At 39.2% G+C, this 21532-nt stretch overlaps 1 protein-coding gene across 1 annotated transcript in view; it reads right to left on the bottom strand.

The window, feature by feature from the left end:
• The window catches only part of LOC127352017 (cortexin domain-containing 1-like), a 40382-nt gene extending 19216 nt beyond the window's left edge, over window positions 1–21166 (bottom strand). Inside the window, exon 1 of the mRNA XM_051380099.1 lies at window positions 20918–21166. The gene's annotated coding sequence lies outside the window, so the exon portion shown is untranslated. The remainder of the gene's footprint in view (window positions 1–20917) is intronic.
• Window positions 21167–21532: the final 366 nt, after the last annotated feature.

A 21532-nucleotide genomic window follows, 5' to 3' on the forward strand; every position in this document is an offset into this window, starting at 1 on the left:
ATGGCATACAGGGAAAACCAAGCTCTGCAGATTAGTAATTAATCATATATAATATAAATCAAAATTAATTTAAATTAAAGCTGCAGTAGGTAGTGCCCCTAATGGCATTCGCAAGAATCCACCGGGCCTGAACGAAAAAACGCCAATCAGAGCCAAGAAAGATATAAAGCGGCTTTGGGTTGGTGGCTTGATTGTTGAGTCTGATTCCCAGGGTTCCAAAGCTTCTGTATTTGACACCCTGGGAATGAGACTAAACAATAAACTTGGCACTGATTGGTTGTTTTCGTTCAGGCCCAGACATTAGGAGCCAGAGGAGGAACCAGATGAACCTGATTTTTTCACAGATTATCTGTCTCATGTTCTTTTTTTTTTTTTTTCAGGGTTTTTGACTAACATGACTTTATTGGATAGGACAGCTGAAGATTGACAGGAAAGGTGGGTAGAGAGAGAGGGATGCCACGCAGCAAAGGGCCACAGGTCGGCTTCGAACCCGGGCCGCTGCAGCAACTCGTATATGGGTCGCCAGCTCTAACGACTGAGCTAACGGGGCGCCCATCTGTCTCATGTTCTATTGTCAGGATATAGTGAAAGTTTCAGCAAATATGATTTTTTTTAACCCTTATAAAAACTACCTACTGCAGCTTTAATATTAAAGTTACTTGGGGCATCACCCCTAAAGAAGAGTAACAATAGCCAATAACTGATTGATTCAGTCTCATAAAACACACTGAACTATTAATTTGGAACTGATTAATAATTAAATGAATAATTACAACCAAAATCACCAGATCAATAGCTTAAGTGGGAGAATTTCAAAGTTAACAGAAAGTGACCCATCATAAAAAAAATCGCAGTTAAATCGCACAGATGAATTTTTAAAGGTCTCCTTGGTCCCAAAAACACATCATTGTTTGTAACCAGACTGTTATGTGAGATTGTGAGCTGAGGGAACTCACAGTGTCAGCGGGACCTGATACAAATACACCCATTGATTTTATTTTGTTCTAGGTCTAGCTCCTGTTAATGCCCATCCCCCAAAAACCAACCAGCAGTCTGAGGATGAGGGTTTGGGTGCTATTGGGTGATATGATGAAATCGAGGAGAATTTCTTAAAAAAACACATCCTCTTATAAATTGTATCAGTCAATTCGATTATTGCTGTAATTATACATTTTGTGTTTAAAAAATAGCAGTGCTCTCTATTCTCAAAGGAAGAAGAATGTCAACCCCATCAAAATGAAGCTGGTGGACCTCTCTGTTTTGCAAATAAAATGGTATATGAACTAAGTTTAGTTTTACAGATAGCCTTGTTTTCTGTAAAAAAAATAATAAAGTGGGGCAAAGTGAATGTTTAAATGTATAAATTACAAAAATAAGAATGGTGGGACAAGTGTTAATGTGAATAAGAAGTAGAGGACGTATAGCTAGAGACACAGCCCACATCTGCTGTATTTGCCACATTCACTGACTCCTCATTGTGTTAAGCAGAGCCAGATGGGAGGAGAGAGAACCCTTGAGCAGAGCTGGTGTCATTCTCAGTCTGCCCCCAGCCCCTATTTCCACCCCCTTCTCCTGCCCACTCTCTGTTTGCTCTGCACTCCGGGGGCCTTCCAAGTCGGCCTTTCACTCTCCCTCGCTCTTTTCTTCTTCGGGCTGAACACGGCTCAAGTGGGAGCTGGGGAAGAAAATGACAAAGCCAGCCCTGTAATTCCCACAAACGAGGCTTCAGCGGAAAAGGCTACAGTACTTCAGTCCAGCAGGAGTACAGAGTAGATAATAGACCTACAGGGAGGTCTGCTGCAGCTCTACAGCCTCCACATGTCTCAGCCTCTGATAACTGTCACTAAAGTCGCAGGTACCGACTCCCACTGAATGAATACCCACCTTTGGTGCTCCTGTTTCCTTCCTGTTTATTAAAATTTGGATCTTTTTCTCATAGTTCTGGCCATCAATGCTATTGGTAATACTTTTACACATTATAAACATTGTGCACCAAGTTAATAGTTGAGATCGGGTAACATGGTGACATCACTTGAAGTTGGTTTGCACACTACGTGACTGATTAGAGACGGGGATCACACACTACAAGATCTTTCACAATAAGTTTCATCATTATCAGGAAAGTAGTTAAAAAGCACACACACAAAGGGTATGAAAAACTATTTATAGCACACTGCTGTTAGAACAGTTGGCTTATAATTAGCCTGATCAGCCAGCATCAGTTACCAATGCAAACATAATAAAGAATTAATCAAACCAATAACTAACAGTGTTTTTGGGCTGTTACCAAAGTAACTATGCAGTTTGCTGCTTCCTGTCTGGTGCTGGAGAGAGACTGCTCTCACTGGCTGTAGCTTGCATGGCTCACTGACACCACCAGATACTTAGCCTGGTAGATATCTTTTGGCCGTCTGCGAGGCATTGGCAAGCTCTCTGACTGCATATTCGAACAGTTCACACATGGCAATCATCCTCACAGGACCGAACCAATTTGCCTCTGGCATTTGTCAGCAATCTCAGTAAGTAGAGAATCACGACTCAATGATGTAATGTGAACTCGGCCCTATGGGTCATTTACAACATGTTCAAACTCCTACTGTATATCAGCTTTCATGAGTCTATTTTTTGTCCTGTAAGAGTTCATTTCTGTGTTACCCAGAAGTATATTGCACATAATGGGAACATGACAAAAAGTGTTGTCCTTGCTCTTGAGTTAAGGTTAGGGGATTAGGGAATTTAGGACCCTCGGAACATAGGGTTATAGGGCTAGGGTTGGTGGTTAGGTTAAGGGACTATAATCAGCACTCCAAGAGTCATGAAATTCCACTGGCACAAGTTTTCATTTTGGTAATGGTTGCTCTTTTTTAGTTTAGGGAACAGTTCCCAAACACATTTCAAGCCCATATGAAAAAATATGTAGAAATCAACTAATTCATTTCAATAAAAAAAGGGGAGGAGGGGATGCACATATGTGAAATAAATAGATAAAACACCTTTAAAATTAAGAAGTGGTTCTAGTCTGGTTAAGATAAAATGGTAGTGTTAGGTTCAGAGTGGGCTAGGGAACTTAGGACCCTAGACATAGGGACAGGAGTAAGGTTAGATACGCTCAGGGTCAGGGTTAGAACATAGAACATAAATATACTCATGAACAGAGAGTGTCGGAGCACCCTCCTCGTCTTCCAGTACAGTTAGTTTTGGGGTTTGTGGTCATTTTGAGACTCGGTTTCTAAAGTTTGCAGTCTGCCATGCTGATGCTACTGCTGGAAAACCAAAGTGCAGAGATTCGACTGAGAAAATGCGAGCATTTCAAAAGATGAATTTGAGATACTAAGTCATTACTTTAAAATGCTTTGTCAACATTTCTCATTATAAAGAGTTACAGAATCTTTTTTTCTTCATCACACTGGCGGAAATGGGCTTCCATAGAAGACATGTATGGATAAGCAGGCAAAATAGCTGGATGTTTGATGACCTTTTCCAGCACATTCGTCATGATGTAAAAGCACACATTAAAGTAGTGCACATTTATCAAACAATGAACTTTGTGTCATTCCTTTAATTACATCTGAAAGTTATTTCCTTCACTACAGCCTACACAGCTGTGGCCACGATTAAAGACCGAGCAATGATGACTTCTGCACATACTAATCTTAATTAGCGGTATTTACTCTCATATCCAGATTGTTGTAACAGTTGCATAAGTACTTGTACTGAGCAGCTATGAAAAATGGACAAGTAGCCCATTAAAAATGCACAGACATGTGATGATTGATTTTTTTGGATGAGAACTGAAAGTTCCATAATGATACTGGGGCAGTGTGAATGACACTGTAGAGGCAGTATGGAAAACACAACCACAGTCAGAGTGGACATTTGAGCATTCAGGGAGCTGACTCAGAAGATTTATTTTTAAAGTTGCCTCAAATTGATTCCTCTTGGTATCTGTAAAGAAGATGTGAATGAACAATAGTCCCTACAGGTCCATTGCCAATGTTCAACCACTTCTGTGTAGGAAGACTTTTTGATCATGTCTAAGTGAAGGAAAGAACTGTTAATCAGTTACTGTCCAGTCTGATTAAACTTAAACATTAGTCTGTCTCGTGGAGTGCCATGTTGAGACTATAAAGCTGGACTTTACAAGAATACAAGATATTCAGGCCAAATTAGTCTGAATCCAAGCTTGTCCTAACTTGGTTACAGTATTTAGCACAGAATATCTACTAAAAAGAGCAGGTTACAAACAACAAATTTCACACCTGTTTTTGCAGGAATCTGGGCTGAACAACACTGCTGTCTGGATGGACCGGAGCAGGCAAATGAAGACAAGAGAGAGCGTTTCAATGGAAAGTTAGATCAGGTGGGCTGAGAGCATGGGGGCATCAAAGTACAGTCTCTAAGGGTTGATTTATACTCTATCAGAATGAATTTGTTTTAGCTGTTCTGAATGGCTGCACTCAAAGGTGGAGGGAAACGCTGGGATGCAATATTGGTTAAGATGGGGATAAGTAAAATAATGGGCACACATTTGACAATGGACAGTCTTTCCTGGAAGGCATTCATAGTGTTGCACTCAGTTATTCTTATGAAAAGTGCTACAAATGTGAAGTTGGTGCAAATAATGGATCATTGGTTTTGGGAAGTTAGAGAAATGATCAGACACGACCCCCCTCTAATCCAAAGTCGGAAAGATGTGGGGGGAAGCTATTTGTCCAACTGACAAGCACTGCTGAAGAAGCATTCTGGCTCCTTAAGTGGGTCACTTGTACACACTAAAGCCCCTTTTAAACTGGACATAAAACCCACTAACACCTGTCTTCAGTGGGAAAGGGAACAATAGGCATTTATTCCAGAGTCTAATGACTCTGCAGCAGTCATGGGCATTTTGTCAGCTCAGATCAGCTCTGATGGAAACATGACAGCAACGTGGACACCCAAATTTTTGCCCCTTTTCTGGTGACACACATTGAAGTTCTACATTATTCATTGTTTTTTACAGTCTATGGCAGGGGTAGGAAACTTGCAGCTGGAGCCTTATCTCCAGTGGTTCCCTGCAGCTTTGACAAAACAAATATACAGAAATTAATCATTATTTTTTAACATTTTCATTTATCATTGTTGAAGGCCAGTGAAAAAAAACCAACATGTTTTAACAAATGTACGTCGTACATTACGTCCGGACCTGATGCCTTTTCCTCTATATTTTGCCAAACATCAAGAGTCTCCCTAGCTTGGCTAGCTATGGATTCCTGATCCAAAAAACTAAAAGTCTTTGAGAAAAACAGGGTTTGGACTGATTTGTTTGTTTAACCACCAACGCTGCTGGCTTACCAGTATGCTTGGTCTGCTGAAAGAAATTAGCATTATAAAGGGTCAAACATGTGTTGCGGCTCCAGACAGATTTTCTTTTTTTGTGACCAAAAATGTCTCTTTTGACAGTGAGATGCAACACTGGGAAGACAGCAAGGTGAGAGAGCTTCTCCTGATTCGAGAGGAAGAGGAAATAAGGAGTCAGATAAGTGCACTGGTGAGATACGTTGGTTTGGCTATGCAAGACTACTGGTGTTGTGAGACAGACAGATGTACAGCAACATATCGAAAATGCTGAGTGAAAGAAGCATTGCTCGTAAGGAGTCAATTGCCTATTTTCAGCAGGTTTACCATAGATTAAAAACCTCCATATATGCACCAATTCTGATGTAAAAGGGTAAGTGATGGAGAAACCCTGCATATTTTCCCATCTCAATATGCCAAATCACTGCAGTGTGGTTGTGAGATTGTCTCATTCAAAAAATTGTCAGATGCGGTCCCCCCAGTTTTGCTTTCAGAAAGGGGATTTCAAATGCTGTTAGATGATCTGACAAGCACTTTGTTCCAATCATACTGAAGGCTTCAAAAGAGTACGCCTTGTCTTAAACATCATAGTATTAACAACAACACGACAACAACCCCCGGGGTTCAGGATCCAGAAACCCTGCAGCTCCCTCTGAGCAGGTAAAAAATAAACTGCGGCAACCCTGTGCTCCAGGAAATGCCCCAGTTTTAACAAAGATCTATGTGGTGCAACAGCACTACAGAGTTCTGCTGAGCTACTTAGGCTCCTGTTATTAACAAACACACTGAGGAGAGAGAGAGAGAGAGAGAGAGAGAGAGACAAAGAGACCACAGCCTAGCTTCTCAGACTGGTACTGTGTAATATAAAGCTGCAGTGTAGTAGTGTGTAAACAATGTTTTTTTTTCTTACATCCTGGATTACATCCTAATATAACACTTACATTATAAACCTTATACTTTGCAACTGTACTTAAAGGTCCAGTGTGTAACATTTAGGAGGATCTATTGGCAGAAATGGAATATAATATTCATAGGTATATTTTCATGTGTATAATCACCTAAAATAAAAATAAGGTTTTCATTGCCCTAGCAGTAGCCTTTTATATGACAGACACTACTGATTGGCTACCATGGAGTCTACCATGTGGAACTGCCACGTTTAGCCCAGAATGGACATGGCGCCTGTGGTGCAGAGGCAGAGCATCCCCTAATCGGGAGGTTGTTGGTTTGATCCCCGGCTCCTCCTGCCGCATGTCGAAGTATCCTTGAGCAAGATACTGAACTCCAAAGTGCCCCTGATGCTGTGCATGTGTGTGAATGTGTATGTATGCGTTAGTGTGTGAATGTGTGTTAAAGGGCAAATGTGGCATGTAATGTAAAAGCTCTTTGAGTGGTCAGAAGACTAGAAAGGCACTATACAAGTACAGGTCCATTTACCATTTACAAACCAAACACTGGCTCTAGACAAACTGTGTTCTTTTGCGTGTTTTGTTGGCACCATAGTTTCTCCTACATAGTTGGAAGGGGAAGGTGAAGCGAGGGAGTTGCAACTCAACACTACACTGTTAGATGCCAATAAATGCTACACACTGGATCTTAAATTATGGTCAAGGCCAATAAACAGCAAGGACTCAGTAATAGGACACAACCACAGAGAAACATCAGGACTTTTTTGTGATTTTGTGATTGTGTGAATGTGTGTGTATACCACATACAGCCCTGCTGCCAAACACAAGGCTGTGACATCAAACCATCCTGCAGTGTGAATGATCATACAGGAGGATACAGACTTGCATATTAACTACAACTGCATATGCATTGTGCAACCCTGTCTCTTAGAAATTACACCATTCTATTACTAAACTGTTCTTCCCAATTACATTGTAGTGGTAAACTTAATCACTGCCTGGATTATGTTTAGAGGCACCATTTTCTTTTAAATGTAATGTACTAAAACAAACAGTGATCTGTCCCTAACATTTACCAAGTGCTGTCAGTGTCTAATCATAACCATAAAAATGTTCAATAATGCTGTTGCTGAGACAAGCAGATATCCTATTATGTTAATAGAAAATCCAGCTGGCATCACGCTTCCTTCAAAACATATTTGTTCTTGCAGACGACCACCCACCTAGAGCCGAAGGATCTGTCCTAGGTTTCTGCCTTTTAACAGGCAGTGTTTCCTTGCCCCCGTCGCCAAGTGCTTGCTCATGGTGGTACTGTTGGGTCTCTGTAAATAATGTTATAAGGAGTTCAGTCTAGACCTGCTCTATTTGAAAAGTGTCCTGAGATAACTTCTGTTATGAATTGGTGCTATACAAATAAAATTGAATTGAATTGAATTAAATCAGTTAAATCAATGCATTTTCTAAGAGATGGTGTCAATGTCTGTGGATTTTGCGGTGAAAAACTGCTAAACCATGACAGTAAAAGACCGTTAAACGATAAATGGTTTAATTCAGTTTTAGTAACAATGAAACACCATAAATGTATATATCAGCCAAAACAGTATTTTTGACAGTTTTTTTTTGGGGGGGGAATTACTCCACTGTAAAATACACTGGCACCGTGTTTGTCACAAAAATATACCGTAATATATATACAAGCCATCACTGTAATTTTTGCATTTATTTTTTGTAAAAAAAAATACTTTTTCTCACTGTTAAACGTAATGGCCACCGCCATGTTGGATGTACTGCTTCTTCTGCTTCCCGGCTAAACTAAATATCAGCAAGGAGGTGACCTAAGGCGGGGCGAAAAAGGGAAAAATAATATATGAGGAAGAGACAGTAAGGGCCTTTTGCAGATTCAGTGTGACAGCTGTTGCAGGTGGTTCCACATACAGTGCCTACAAATGGACACAGCAGAGCTGCAAAATAAGAACATTTTTGTCATGATTACTGCATCATTATTGAAGTATAATGAAAATGCTTCACCCATAGCCTGGAAATATTGAGCAATATGTTTTTACAGTAGCTCAAATATAAGAAAATATGGAATCTGGAGGTATAAATATGGGACTTTGATTCGTAGATTTCTCCAAATTGGTGCAGTAAAAATGCTTGATATTAAGTATTCTTGTAGTCTTAGATGTGCATAAGTAAGATATACCATCCATAGCCAGGAATTATTGAGCAATATGTTTTTACAGTAGCTCAAATATATGAAAATATGCCACTTGGAGGTACAAATATGGACTTTTATTGTTGAATTTCTCCAAATTGGTGCAGTAAAAATGCTTGATATTAAGTATGCTTGTAGTCATATGTGTAAAAGTCAAATATACAGTATCAGTAGCCAGGAAACATTAAGCAATATGTTTTTACAGTACCTCAAATATGGTCAAATATGCAATCTCTGGAGGCATTAATATGGGACTTTTATTTTGGCATTTCTCCACACTGGTGCAGTAAAGATACTTATATAAAGTATTTTTTATTCATCATGGGCGCATGAAACACTTTAATGTAACATATTTTATTTTAAATGTAGGTTCAAATTATAGCTTACTGTTCTTAATACCTTTATTTTGAAAACAGGAAGTAAATACGCTGTTTCTCCACATTTACCATAATGCTGAGAATATTTGTACACTATAAATTTAAGTGCGGCTGATTTGACCACGGAGATCGGACTCACGGCTGGATTGACCGCAGTTTACTAGTCTACTGTTTCTTCTACACAGCACCGTCCTGTAAATGACAACATCCGGTCTCAGAATATGAAAAAACAGGCCTTTTTTCTGTTTCTGTTTTCTAGTGATTTTATTTTTTGTTATATGAAATAGAAAATGAAAATCGAATCATTTTTTTAATTTCGCTCATCCCTTTTTGACCATGAAACAGAAAAACGCCTTGTATTTCAATTTTAATTTTTGTATTTTAAAACAAAAATCAAATAACCACTCGTTTTCTGTTTTTTAATACCCGTTTCTGAAAGGAAAATCCAATGACCCAAACATACACGGACCCCCTTAGCCTCTGTGAGCCACTAGATTAGCTAAAATTACAACACAGGTACCACACGGAAACTTGTACGAACTGTCGTATCTTTGCTCCAGCAGACTCTCTGTACTTCAGTGTGGCGGTGTGGACAGGGAGAGGGTGACAGCACATGCTCGTGTGTGTAGCATGTAGGGTCCGTGTAGCTCTGGCTGTGTCTGACTTTTTAAAATGGACAGCTGCGGTGCTGCCTTTCTGGAGTGTCTCTGGGCTGGGCAGAGTGGACAGGACGGGCTGCCCTTCAACAGAGACAAGCATTTCTTTGCCTGGAAAATGCAGCTTACAATCCACTGTAACACAGCACATAATACAGCCTGACTCAAACTATTGAGTCAACACTCAAGCTGTTATATGTAGTTTTGTCAATAAAGTTTGTAAAAAAAAAAAAAAAAAAAAAGCTGTCATATGCTGTTGAGGCTTTTTGTAATACAGAAGTGGGTATGGTTTAATGTAAATTGGGTTGTAAAAATGATAGGTGCTGTCAGGAAGGGGTTAAATAAGGTTAAGCTAAATTTTGATGCTATAGAAACAGCTATGGCCATTTTCTTTCAAGATATTTTTTTGGGCTTTTAACCCTTATTTGAGAGAGACAGCTGAAGATTGACAGGAAGGTGGGGGAATGACATGCAACCACTAACTAGAGACCGAGAGCATTTAGTGGATGGATGGTTGACGATAAAGGAGTTTCTAAGCAATTTACATAAGAGAAGTGCTCCCCATCCAGATTTATCCAAATGCTTTTGATACCAAATCACAATATTTCTCTGGTGTTTCCCAAGGTCTTGGTGTCTTAATGAGGCATTTTGAAGTGAACCTTTTTTATCCATTTTCAGCTGGTCGAAAATGGTTACATTTGTCATGTCCATCGTATACTTATATCATAATATGCTAAAGTTTTATACACTCTAAACTTGAATTGGTGACTGGACAATGTTTATTACATATTTATGAATAAGAATTAATCTTCAGGTTCCCAACTTTTACATTATATATACCATTTCTGTGTGGAATACTGTTGACCTGCTATCTCTACCTAAAAAAAAAACCTAAAATGTTCAGTTATTCAACTATATAGAGGGGTGGAGTTGAATGTTAAAGAACTGAGCTGGTAAGTTGGCAACTTATTTAAAATATATTTTAAAATATATACATCAGATCAGATATACATCAGTCTCAAACCTCAAACTATTGTTTTCCTTCCAATAGGCCAAGCCAAACATCTCCAAAGGTCCTGAAATTGAGTCGTGACATTATTGTCTCAATTCAGCATTGTCCTCCTTCAGCGTGGACCTGTTTCTGCATTCAGTCATAACGTTTATGGTAAGTAATCCCACACGAACAAGTTTTTCCTAACTTACTGCTGCTGTAGAGTGACACTGGTGGGGCATTTGTTCAATAGGATGTGTGGTTTGATTATAAAATAGAAGTAACAACTAGAACTTACTCTAAAATGCTTGATATGCTCTTGCTCTATAATGATGTTTAAACTTACTGTATTCCCCAGACAGAGAGTGAGAGAGAGACTGACAACACTCATAGACAAGAGAGGGGCATGTAAAGTATGGACTGAAGAGAGCCAACGACTACCACGTTCACCATGCCACTGCACATGCAACAAAAGTCCTGTGAGTAATGGCCAATAACTTTTTTTTTTATTAAATTTGTTTGGTTTTCAAAGATTTTGCCATAGTAGGCCATCATGGCAAAATGTACCCAGCAGAAACACTGTGTGATTGTTCTCTCTGCTCTCTCTCTCTGATGCTGGTGTTAGGTCCTGGGATCCTGATCTGCAATAACTCATTCCACCGAACCTGGCGGGATCCTCAATGTTCACATACTGCTCCCTTGCCTCAACAACTACAGGAAGACAGCACCGTGGGAACATCTTGACAGCTTGTTTATCTATTAAGGTCACTTTTATGCCGATGAACTGTGGACTTTTGTCTGCCTATGGACTGTGGGAGGAAGTCAGGGCAACCCTGGTAATTCTATTCAAGCACATTCATTTCATTACTCTCAAACATCCAGCTGAGCTGTAAGTATCATACTGAGGACTGATGTATTTTTATTTTAGTTATTTAAAATTATTAATTATATTATTATATTAAAACACTGTCACATTTCATGGCAAAACCTTAGTTTTTGTGTGCCATTTCAAGGGAATTTATACAGAATAAAGTAGTATTTTATATTAGATACTGTTAATTGTACAGTATAACACTAATATTTCATGCTAAAACCTTTATTTTATGGTTATTCATATGGTACTTTTATGTCATATATTGCAAAACAGTGTTTCTTTTGATGGAAAAAAACTTGTTTTACACGGTAAAATGTGGAATAAAGTGCCGACATTACTGTAATAGTAGAAAAAGTTCCACTGTATTTATTACAGTGAAATTCTGGCAACCACAGCTGCCAGTTTTTTACCGTTGAAACAACTATTTTTTCCCCTAAAGTATACGGTGAAACACAGTCATATTTAATGGAAAACCTTTATTTATATGATATTTTAAGGGAATTTATACAGAATAAAGTTGTATTTTATATTAGATACTGTTAATTGTACAGTAAAACACTGTAATATTTCTTGGTAAAATCTTTATTTTATATAGTATTTTCATGTCAATTTTGAAACAAAACAGTGTTTCTTTTGATGGAAAAAATATGTATTTATACGGTAAAATATGGAATAAAATACCAACATTACCTGTAAAATCAACAGTACAAATATCCTTTTATCGTAATAGCAGAAAAAGTTCTACCGTATTTATTACGGTAAAATTCTGGCAACCACAGCTGCCGGTTTTTTACCGTAAAAATAACAATATTTTTACAGTAAAACACTAATATTCAATGGCAAAATATTTAATTTATGCGGCATTCATACGGTATTTTCTTGTCAATTATATGGCAAAACAGCGTTTCTTTTGATGGAAAAACCTATATTTATACGGTAAAATATGGAATAAAATGGCAATCTTAAACGTGAAATCAACAGTGCTAATATCCTTTTACCGTAGTATTAGAAAATGTTATACCGTATTTATTACGGTAAAGTTCTGGCAACCACAGCTGCCGTTTTTTTACCGTAAAAACTGCGGGTTTTTTGTGTATGTTGCTTACAATATACCGTTATGTAGGCGATCACCATCATTGGCACTTTTTGCCGCACCAAGTCAAACCGTGCTGCACTAATCTGTGTTCCCTTTACCAGTTACCAGAAAACACCAGAGATGGACAATCGGGCCAAGTTGGGCCAAAGCATGCCCGATCCCCTCCAATCAAACAGGCGTGTGTTCCGAGACTCAGCTCATATCTGTACACTTTGGTAGCTTCTAAATGAACCGCTGTGGTTTCAGGTTTAGTTTCTGTCCTGCATCCCTGTTTGTGCTTTCAGATATCTGCTTTATTTTACTGGTTCACGTTCATGTTCGCTTTCAGCTGTATAGGAGTCGTGTTAAGTTACTTCTGATGATGTGTGAATGTGAAAATGAAATGCATTTATCACTGAATTAGCAGAGCTTATTTAGCAGATTTTCTTCAATAAAACCAGTTTACATACTGCTGTAAGGAAAGGGTCTGTGTTTATTTGTGCTTTAGGACATAACTGCTGTGAAACAATCTTTATTTTACTGGTTCACATTCATGTTTGCTTTGTCTGCCTACCACATTTATAAGGAGATGGAGTCCTGTAAAAGCCCTGCTAATAAAATGACCATTATTAATCCATGACATTTTTTCAAACCCCCAAATGTTGGACTGTTCCCTTAAGATCCGGTCAGTTTTACAGTCACAGCTATCAGACACCACAGAGAGGGAAATAAAAGGCTGAGTCACCTGAGGTCACCTGAAGACTTGACTGTCTTTTAAAAAGTGCTTTTACATTTCCAGAGGACACAGGCACAAATATACACTAGTACACACATACAGCAGAGCACAGTATATTGTGACATGCGATGAGAAGCGTGAGCGGTGACACTAAGAATGACTCATCCAGTGACAGACAGAAACCGAGACAGTGGGGTGTGACCTACACGGTCCAAAAGTTCAACTCCACACTGCGGATCTATTCCACAGAAAACTTGCTTGTAGCATTTGATCGTTTACAGTAAAAACTTGATGAAATACTTAACTAGTGAACTTCATAAAAACTGAATAAAATCTTTACTGGAATCTTGTGATCTTCTATATGCTGCAGTGCAAAAGTTTCAGTATGTACATTTATTGATACAAAGAGTCAAACTGACTACTAAATTAGAATTTAAATATTAATACACAATGCATATTCATGTCTTTTATTAAAACACAGTAACTGATATCTTCATTACACTGAATAGTATTATACAGCCTTTAGCTTTGTCCCAGTTCAGGTAATGGATCTGTCTTTGGATGGACTTGTGTGTCTTCATTGCTGAAGATTCAACAGCTCCCATATAACTTCATTCATTTGACTCAGAACATTTGTTGGCTGTCAGAAAGAACAAACAGTGCAGTTTATGTCTGGCCCTGGTATTGCTATTCTCATTGTGCTTTCTCAATGATCCATGTCAGCTGACATATATAACAGCTAAAATGTCTAAATATGATGTAGTCACTTAATATTTTCAGACATTATGAATGCCCAGTAAAACAACTGAAGCGATACAGAGGGCTGCAAGAGTTTACAGCAGAAAATGTCACATTCACAAAGAATTTCCAATATGTCGATACAGAAATTAGTTTTACTTGCAGAGTGACACCACCTGCATGAACCACTGAGAGTTGAGATATTTACGAAGGTCAGAAAAGGTTTTGTGCTTGTTCTAAAGGTAAAGCTATATCAATCAAAGTGCACTTAGTTTACAGACAGCAACTCCAGACCACAAATGTATTCATATGGACAATTCTTTAATCCCAGTCAGATCTTAGTCGTTAGTTAGACAGAGTCCATCTAAATAACTTTGTTGTTTGGGGTCAGTGTGCAGGCGTTACTCTTATCATCAGTGCTGTTTTCCAATAGCCTTGCACTGAGGGTCATTTAGGCAGGGTGCCACCAGCTGGAGAGACTCCAAAATAATGTTCTCTTTACATTGCACTAAAGCCCCGATGCTAAGGAGCATCTACAGTGCTGACTCTAAAGGGAGAGTGCTGCATTCCCTGTCATATGATTATTCGCTAAAACTATGGCTGCAGTTTATGTTGGAACCAGGTCTACATTTGCACTGCAGAGAATCATGTGACCATGCAGATTACATCATAATATGATCCACACCAGGATAAGACTCATGACTGGTATTCAGATTATATGTGTGCATGCAGGTGCACCCTTAAATCAAATCAGGTAAAAGTCAGTCAGTCAATTGGATTAACAAAATCTAAACTAAGGATCTTAATTCTGTGGATTGACTCGGGCCAAAAAAAAAAAAATTTGATTAGCAGGTATCAGCTATAAATCCAGAGGCTCCTGGAGTGACATTTGTCATTCCTGGAACCCTCTTGTGCTCTGTTAAAACACTAACCACACAGAGCTGTGAGTGAGTGCCTCACCGAGTCATTAAATGGGAATCTAAGATCAGTAGTATTATATTTGTCATAAAATATCATAATGAAAAGAATAATTCTCTCAGGGGTGCCACTCTGGCCTAAGGCATTAAAATGTCCACAAACGTCCTTGCTTGCACCTCATATGCATATAATTACACTCTTTTTAATGTCTTCCAAGTAATATGTATAATACTGCAAACCAGAAGCACTGACTTATGACCCTACATTCCCATTATGTGCTATATAATAGTAGAACTTTTTAAACAAGGCATGCCTTTGCTGCATATATTCAATGAGTCTTTATCTTTTTAGTAAAACATGGTTCCAGACAGTTGGACCAGTGTGTAGAATTTAGTGGCATCTAGTGGTGAAGTTGAAGATTGCAACCAACTGACCAAACCTTCCATCCTTCCAAAAACGCGTAGGAGAAACTACGGTGGCCTCGAAACTCGCCAAAACCACAAAGTGCCCTATCTACAGCCAGTGTTTGGTCTGTCCATTCTGGGCTACTGTAGAAACATGTTGGTTCAACATGGTGAACTCCGCAGAAGAGGACCTGCTCCCACTGTAGATAAAAACAGCTCATTCTAAGGTAACTAAAACACAATGATTCCTATATTCAGGTGATTATACACTAATGAAAACATACCTATGAATATTATATTCCATTTCTGACAATAGATCCTCCTAAATGTTACACACAAATAATAATAAATTCCACTGCAGCCAACGTTAGAAGCATCTTTCAAGTAGGGAGAAATGTAGAGAAATAATACCAAGAAAAGGAATACAGTGCAGTCTAATAAGTGTCAGGATAGTGACTCATATTCGATCTGTGCTCCAACACAGGACTGCAAGGTTTTAATACAAACTCTAAGGGTGTCTCCTTGCATCCAGTGAATAGTGCTCCTAAATATATGTTCAAAAAGAGCTAGTGTTGTCTGGCCATAGCTGCTCCAAATGACACACAATGTGATGTGACAATCATTTCAATATTGGGATATCAGTAAGTCAGTCAGTCTATTCAACCAAGTGATTTCATTTACTGTTGGAAAACATTGTTGTTTTTCTCTCCTTATATATTATACTAATTTAGAGATCTTAGAATGAACTGGACCTGACCCCACACTAGTCAGATTTAGAGTGACTGTCTCTTCGTCACTGTCATCCAGGAACTCTAAAGGCAGTACCGATGATGGCAATCATGTCTAAATAGGCCATTGATCCCGATGGAGTGACAGTGTGTGTCTGCAAGCAGTCCTCTCAACTATCACTCTTATCACTGATGACCCTGGACATCCCTCCCTCGCCACAGGCAAAGAAATCGCCCTGACAAACAGCAGGCAGCCACACTAGGTGTTGTGGAAGTCATTCACACCTCACCAGAAGTCCAGGGTACCTCTTATGTGCGCTTATTGCAAGATGATATACTGTATCACTTCTACTGCTACCACTGTAAAAATACCAACACTACAGCAACTAGTACTTGTACTACTATACTGCTAAGTGACAGCATCAGTCCTTTCAACAAATACCACAAAACATCATATGTTTACCTTCAAGTGAGGTTGGGAGCAAAGGAGGAAGCAAAGGAGGGCAGTGTTTCTATAGAGCTCAACAAAATGTCTGACTTTAAGATGGGAGACCACTGTTCATGTCATGATTTGACAATGTTGGTTCCTTTTAACCATGACCACGGTTGTTCCGCAACCTTAACCAAGTGGTTAGTAGGTCAAAATTTGTCAGTGCACAGTAGAGAAATTGGAGACATTGTTCAATTGTTACACTTTGCATTAATTAATTCAAATTAATTGTTATACTAATTTAACCACAGTCTTTTAGTTGGTGCACAGTCATCCTTAGAAAATGAATAGAAAAGGGCTGTAACTTTCGAAAAATACATGGCAGTTGATTGGCTGAACCATCTGTCACTTTCACGGGCTAACTTCAACCAATCGCATCAATGACAGTAGTAAGCCAGTCGGGAGAAAAGTTCTTATTTTCCATTAAGAAAAGCCTTCAGCGCCGTACTTTATTCTTCTTTTAATGAAGAAATAGTCTTCAGTTCTGATAGAACTGATGCTAGCAGCTATGCTAACCTCTTTAGCAGCCACCATTGTTGTTTTTGAACAAACAATCACTTCTCGCTGCATCACTAGGAACTAGTAGTTCCTCAAAGGACACTGATTGGTCCAAACCAGCTTGAAGCCTATGGATTCCGACATGATCTTGTGATCTTGCGAATCCAGCTGCCTTGCAAGGTAAGGTCAGCTTTCCTCTGTACAGGACATTAAGTTGGTATGCGACTTCCTTATCAGCCTCTGTGACCAGTGAAGTAGTGACAAATCATACAGTTCATTATACAGTAGGTTAATCAAACTGCATCACATCCATCATATCAGACATCGACTACTAAATGGATCAGATCCCAGTTAGACCAACATCAGCTGTAACATCAAGTCCAAGGCTCCTGTGTCTACAAATATAATGCATTGCCTGCTACATATCGAGTCCATTTCAAAGTTGGAAAGGATAATATTTTTCATATATGAGTGAATTTACTACCTCATTCTACATTCTCCCAGCTAGAAGCACACACTGATTGGATGATTCTAACCAGCGCCATTCACTGGATTAAAATAAAGTGTTTTTTACCTCTCCTGACATCATGATAGATGGTGAATATAAAATTTATTTTCGCTGGAATGTTTTCTGCAGGATTTTCTCCAGACCATACTTTACTACACACGCCGCCTCGTCGGTTTCTGTGCCAGCCCCCTCAACCAAGATATTAAGACTTTTATTGTTTAAGCAATTTATTGGTTTAAATTCTGAATGCGATGAAGTCAAATATTTCAAATGGAAGTCTGAGATTTGCTTCTGGCAATGTTTATAGTCTGACTTCCTCCAATGCAGACATACATATACACAAAACCCACATATTGGTACTTCCTAAAGCTGGGAAACCATGTTGTTTTTGTTTATAACATATATCTCTGTCTTCTGTTTCAGATGAGTCACAGTGTGCAGAGGAGACATAGTGCACTGAGGCAAAAATGTTTGGATGTGGATTTGTTGAGGTGATACCTAAACATTAGATGATGACAGATGACAATGATCCTCTAAAACAACATTAAGGGTTAGTTCTTGATTAATACAAATTGGGTCCTCAGCAGGTTAATTGGTGAGATCCAGGAACATGTTGACTGCTACAAAACAAGACAAGTTAAGAAAAATCAGACAGATGGGAGACAAACCTCTACGGTGGTAAAATTATTATGCAAATTGTTGTAAAAATCCATCACAGCTTACCTGACAAAGCTCATCCAGAGCCACTGAAGACATTACACAGCTGTTTTCACAGACTGAGTATTAGTAATCATTACACAGATCTACATGTCTAAAATCTCCTTTAAAGCCTCATTATGTAACTTTTCTACCTTAAAACAGCTTCAAAATTGATGCTACACTGCCTCTGTCATTCCTCTGCGCTCTGTACGCCTGTTTTTGGCACTGTGTAACTTCTGTCTCTGGGTCGGAGCAAGTACGTAACTCTTTACTGCAGTAAGTCACACACCACCAACTATGGTGAATTTTGGTGAAACTGAATCATATTTTATGGAGAAAATGTTTTCTGGTTTTCCCTCTGATGTCCTCCAGCTGCTTTGCCTCAACTCTGTGATTTACAGAGTTTCCTGATGGACAGTAAAGTAACTGCTGTTAGCTAGTTAGCTTAGCTGTATTGCCCTGGATGCCATTGGGTGCTCAGAACACTGAGTTTTCAGGCCTGGAATTGGGGCGGGGAATGCTGATGGAGAGCAGTGCCTGCATCGTAACCTAACCCTAACCATTGCTTTAAGATAGATCTAATGAACGCTCTTTGGGCTGCTACTGTGGCATTACAAACTGATACCATACACTGGCAAACAAAGTATTGGTTTAACTTTAATGACATTAAAAAACACTGTTCTCACATCGATATCGACCACGCAGTGAACAGACTTCCAAGCATCCTCACAGCTCTGAATGATGACTTCCATTATTGCTTTGTGCTTTATCTCTGTACCAAACACAAACAAGAAAAGACACACTGCATTGCATGTCTTGTTTGAGGTCAGGATCGACCTTTACTTGAACTAGTGCATTAATCATTATGAACTGAAATAAAGTGGTAAAGCAGTGAGCTGCTAGAATGGCAACAGATAAACTGTCTTCACTCAGTCTCTATCCACTTTTCTAAGCCTTCTAAAGCCAGCATGTTTCCTTTTAAAAAAGGCTTTAAATGAAGCAGATAATGTAGTGGGCTGTGTAAAAGGAAATTTAATGATGCTGCGCAGAGTGAGAAACTAAAGTGCAGACACTGCAATGATATAACAGTTGAATTCAAACTCTGACATTCAAAATTGGCTCTGTTGCTACAGTTGCTTCAGTCATCTTTCACTCCAGCCATCCTGTGGAATGTACATTATTTCATCAGGATCTAGTTCAGGGATAGATAACCTGCGACTCTGGACATACAGCTCTTTAGTCCCTCTCCTGTGGCTCGCTGGAGAAAAGTGATTCTTATATTTTCCAGTTGTAAAACTGTGTAGCCATTACACACTGAATACTCTTTACATTTTGTCATCTAAAATGTGGGTCTTTGCGTCATTTCCTCTATATTTCGCTGAACCAACTTTAGGTCAAGTCACAGCACCAGTGGTGCCAGGATGAGTTTGGAAGTAGGGGGACATTCAGCTTTGGATGATATAATATGCTAGTCAGGTTCTTTTCATTCTTAGCCTAGCCTATCATTTTTGGTCAGCTAAAATATGGTGAGAAATCAGTGGCTAGGAAACCCATAATCCTTTGGAGCTTGTGGTTGTACAGTTTCATTACACTGTGATTATCCTAGAGGTCACAATTGCTCATTTTATACATACAAAGAACTGCATGGTTTTTGCCCAGAACTGCATGGGTTTAGCAGAAAGTGGGATTGTTTGTAAAGACTTGTGGGTACCCATAGAGCCCATTTTCATTCAGATATCTTGAGGTCAGAGGTCAAAGGATCTCTGTTTGTCCATCACAAACATTTTGTCTAACCTTGGAGTGTTATTTTGCCTTCGTCCCGACAAGCTAGCATGACATGGTTGGTACCAATGGATGCGTTAGGTCTAGTTTCATACAATACCAGCATCTTCACTCTAGCTTTAAACTGCCACAGCCTCTGAAAGACATTAATGACGACTGTGGACGTATTGGTAAACTCAGATTACTATAACACTTGAAAGTGGGGGGAGAAAAAGTCTCCTTGTCCCCATTATTCTGGCGCCATTGCTCAGCGCTGTCATCAGCCTGAAAGAAAAACTACAAAGTTTCAAGACAGAAACTCGTCACGACACAAACATCAGACATTCACCATAACTTTATAAGCTGATAATGTGTCAGTGTGTCCACTGGCACCAAATGGGCAAATATTAGTGATAATGCATTAGATCAGAAAACCCTTTGTTGTTTTCATAGGCAATGACAATCAATGAATTTTAAGAAAAAATAAATAAAATAAAATATAATCATTAGCACCAGCACTAACTGAATTTAGAACATTTATTATTTATTAAGCAGGCTAATTACTCTAATTTGAGCATATACAGTGATGTGTTTCTGTTGTCCCACTGGCACTGAGCAATCAGCAGAAAGTTGCCTGAAGATACCTCTGTGAAATCAACACCTCCCTCTTTTCTACAGCTTAGGAACAATTGTCTGATCCAGTCAAGGATTTGCCAGTCCAGCCCAGAAGAGTACAATTACAATTACAGTTACAGTTGCTATTGATTCCACTCAACTGCACAAATCTAATAACCTCGAAGCACATCTGAACATTATACACACTTGTCACAGCCTCTTAGATATCTGCTAGAAAATCCCCACACAGACACTTCAGAACATCAATGACTGTAATGATCCAGCACAGCCTGTATCACACTATGCACTGACAAACAGAGAACTGTTGCCTGTGCAGTGCAGAGAAAGAAGAGCACCAGCCAGAGAGAGAGAAGAATCTGAGGGCTCCTTACCTGCTTCCCTCACATCCTGCACGGCTGCTGAAGGTAGGACGGCTCCTGGTCCGCACTGAGGAACCGCTACGAAAGAGAGGGAGGAGAGGGAGGCAGGTGAGGAGTCGAGGGAGGGTGGCAAGTTAATGGAAAGCTTGAGAGAGGGAGGGCAGATGGGAGGAAGGGGGCAAATGGATGGAGAGTGGGGGGTGACTGGTGGCTGCTGCATCCCCTCTCTGCATACTGAGCCCCACAAACAGAGCAGGAGCAGAGTGCTGCACACATTCCTGCTCCTTCTCCACTCTCACTCGCTGTGTGTGCAGCCGTGTTGTGTGCGTAAGGCATCATTTCTGCTTAACTCAGTGAAACGTGTGTGTGGTCCTGTACTTACACATTTGAAAAAGACAATAAATCCCATGTTGAGAATCTTTACTTCTACACAGAGATATTTGGAATGATATTTTTAGTTTAGACAAAGCTTAGGTTTCATTAAGGTAAAGTTTAAACCTGATTAAAGGATAAGTCTGGCAATATTTTTCTTATTCTCAACAAATCCCATGAAAAGACGTAAACAATCAATGAACTGATCCTGCTAACAAGTGTTGTGTGTATTTCAATCCGGAGAGACAAGTTAAT

Source organism: Dicentrarchus labrax, unplaced genomic scaffold (assembly GCF_905237075.1).
Source record: "Dicentrarchus labrax unplaced genomic scaffold, dlabrax2021, whole genome shotgun sequence".
Taxonomy (NCBI): Eukaryota; Metazoa; Chordata; class Actinopteri; family Moronidae; genus Dicentrarchus; species Dicentrarchus labrax.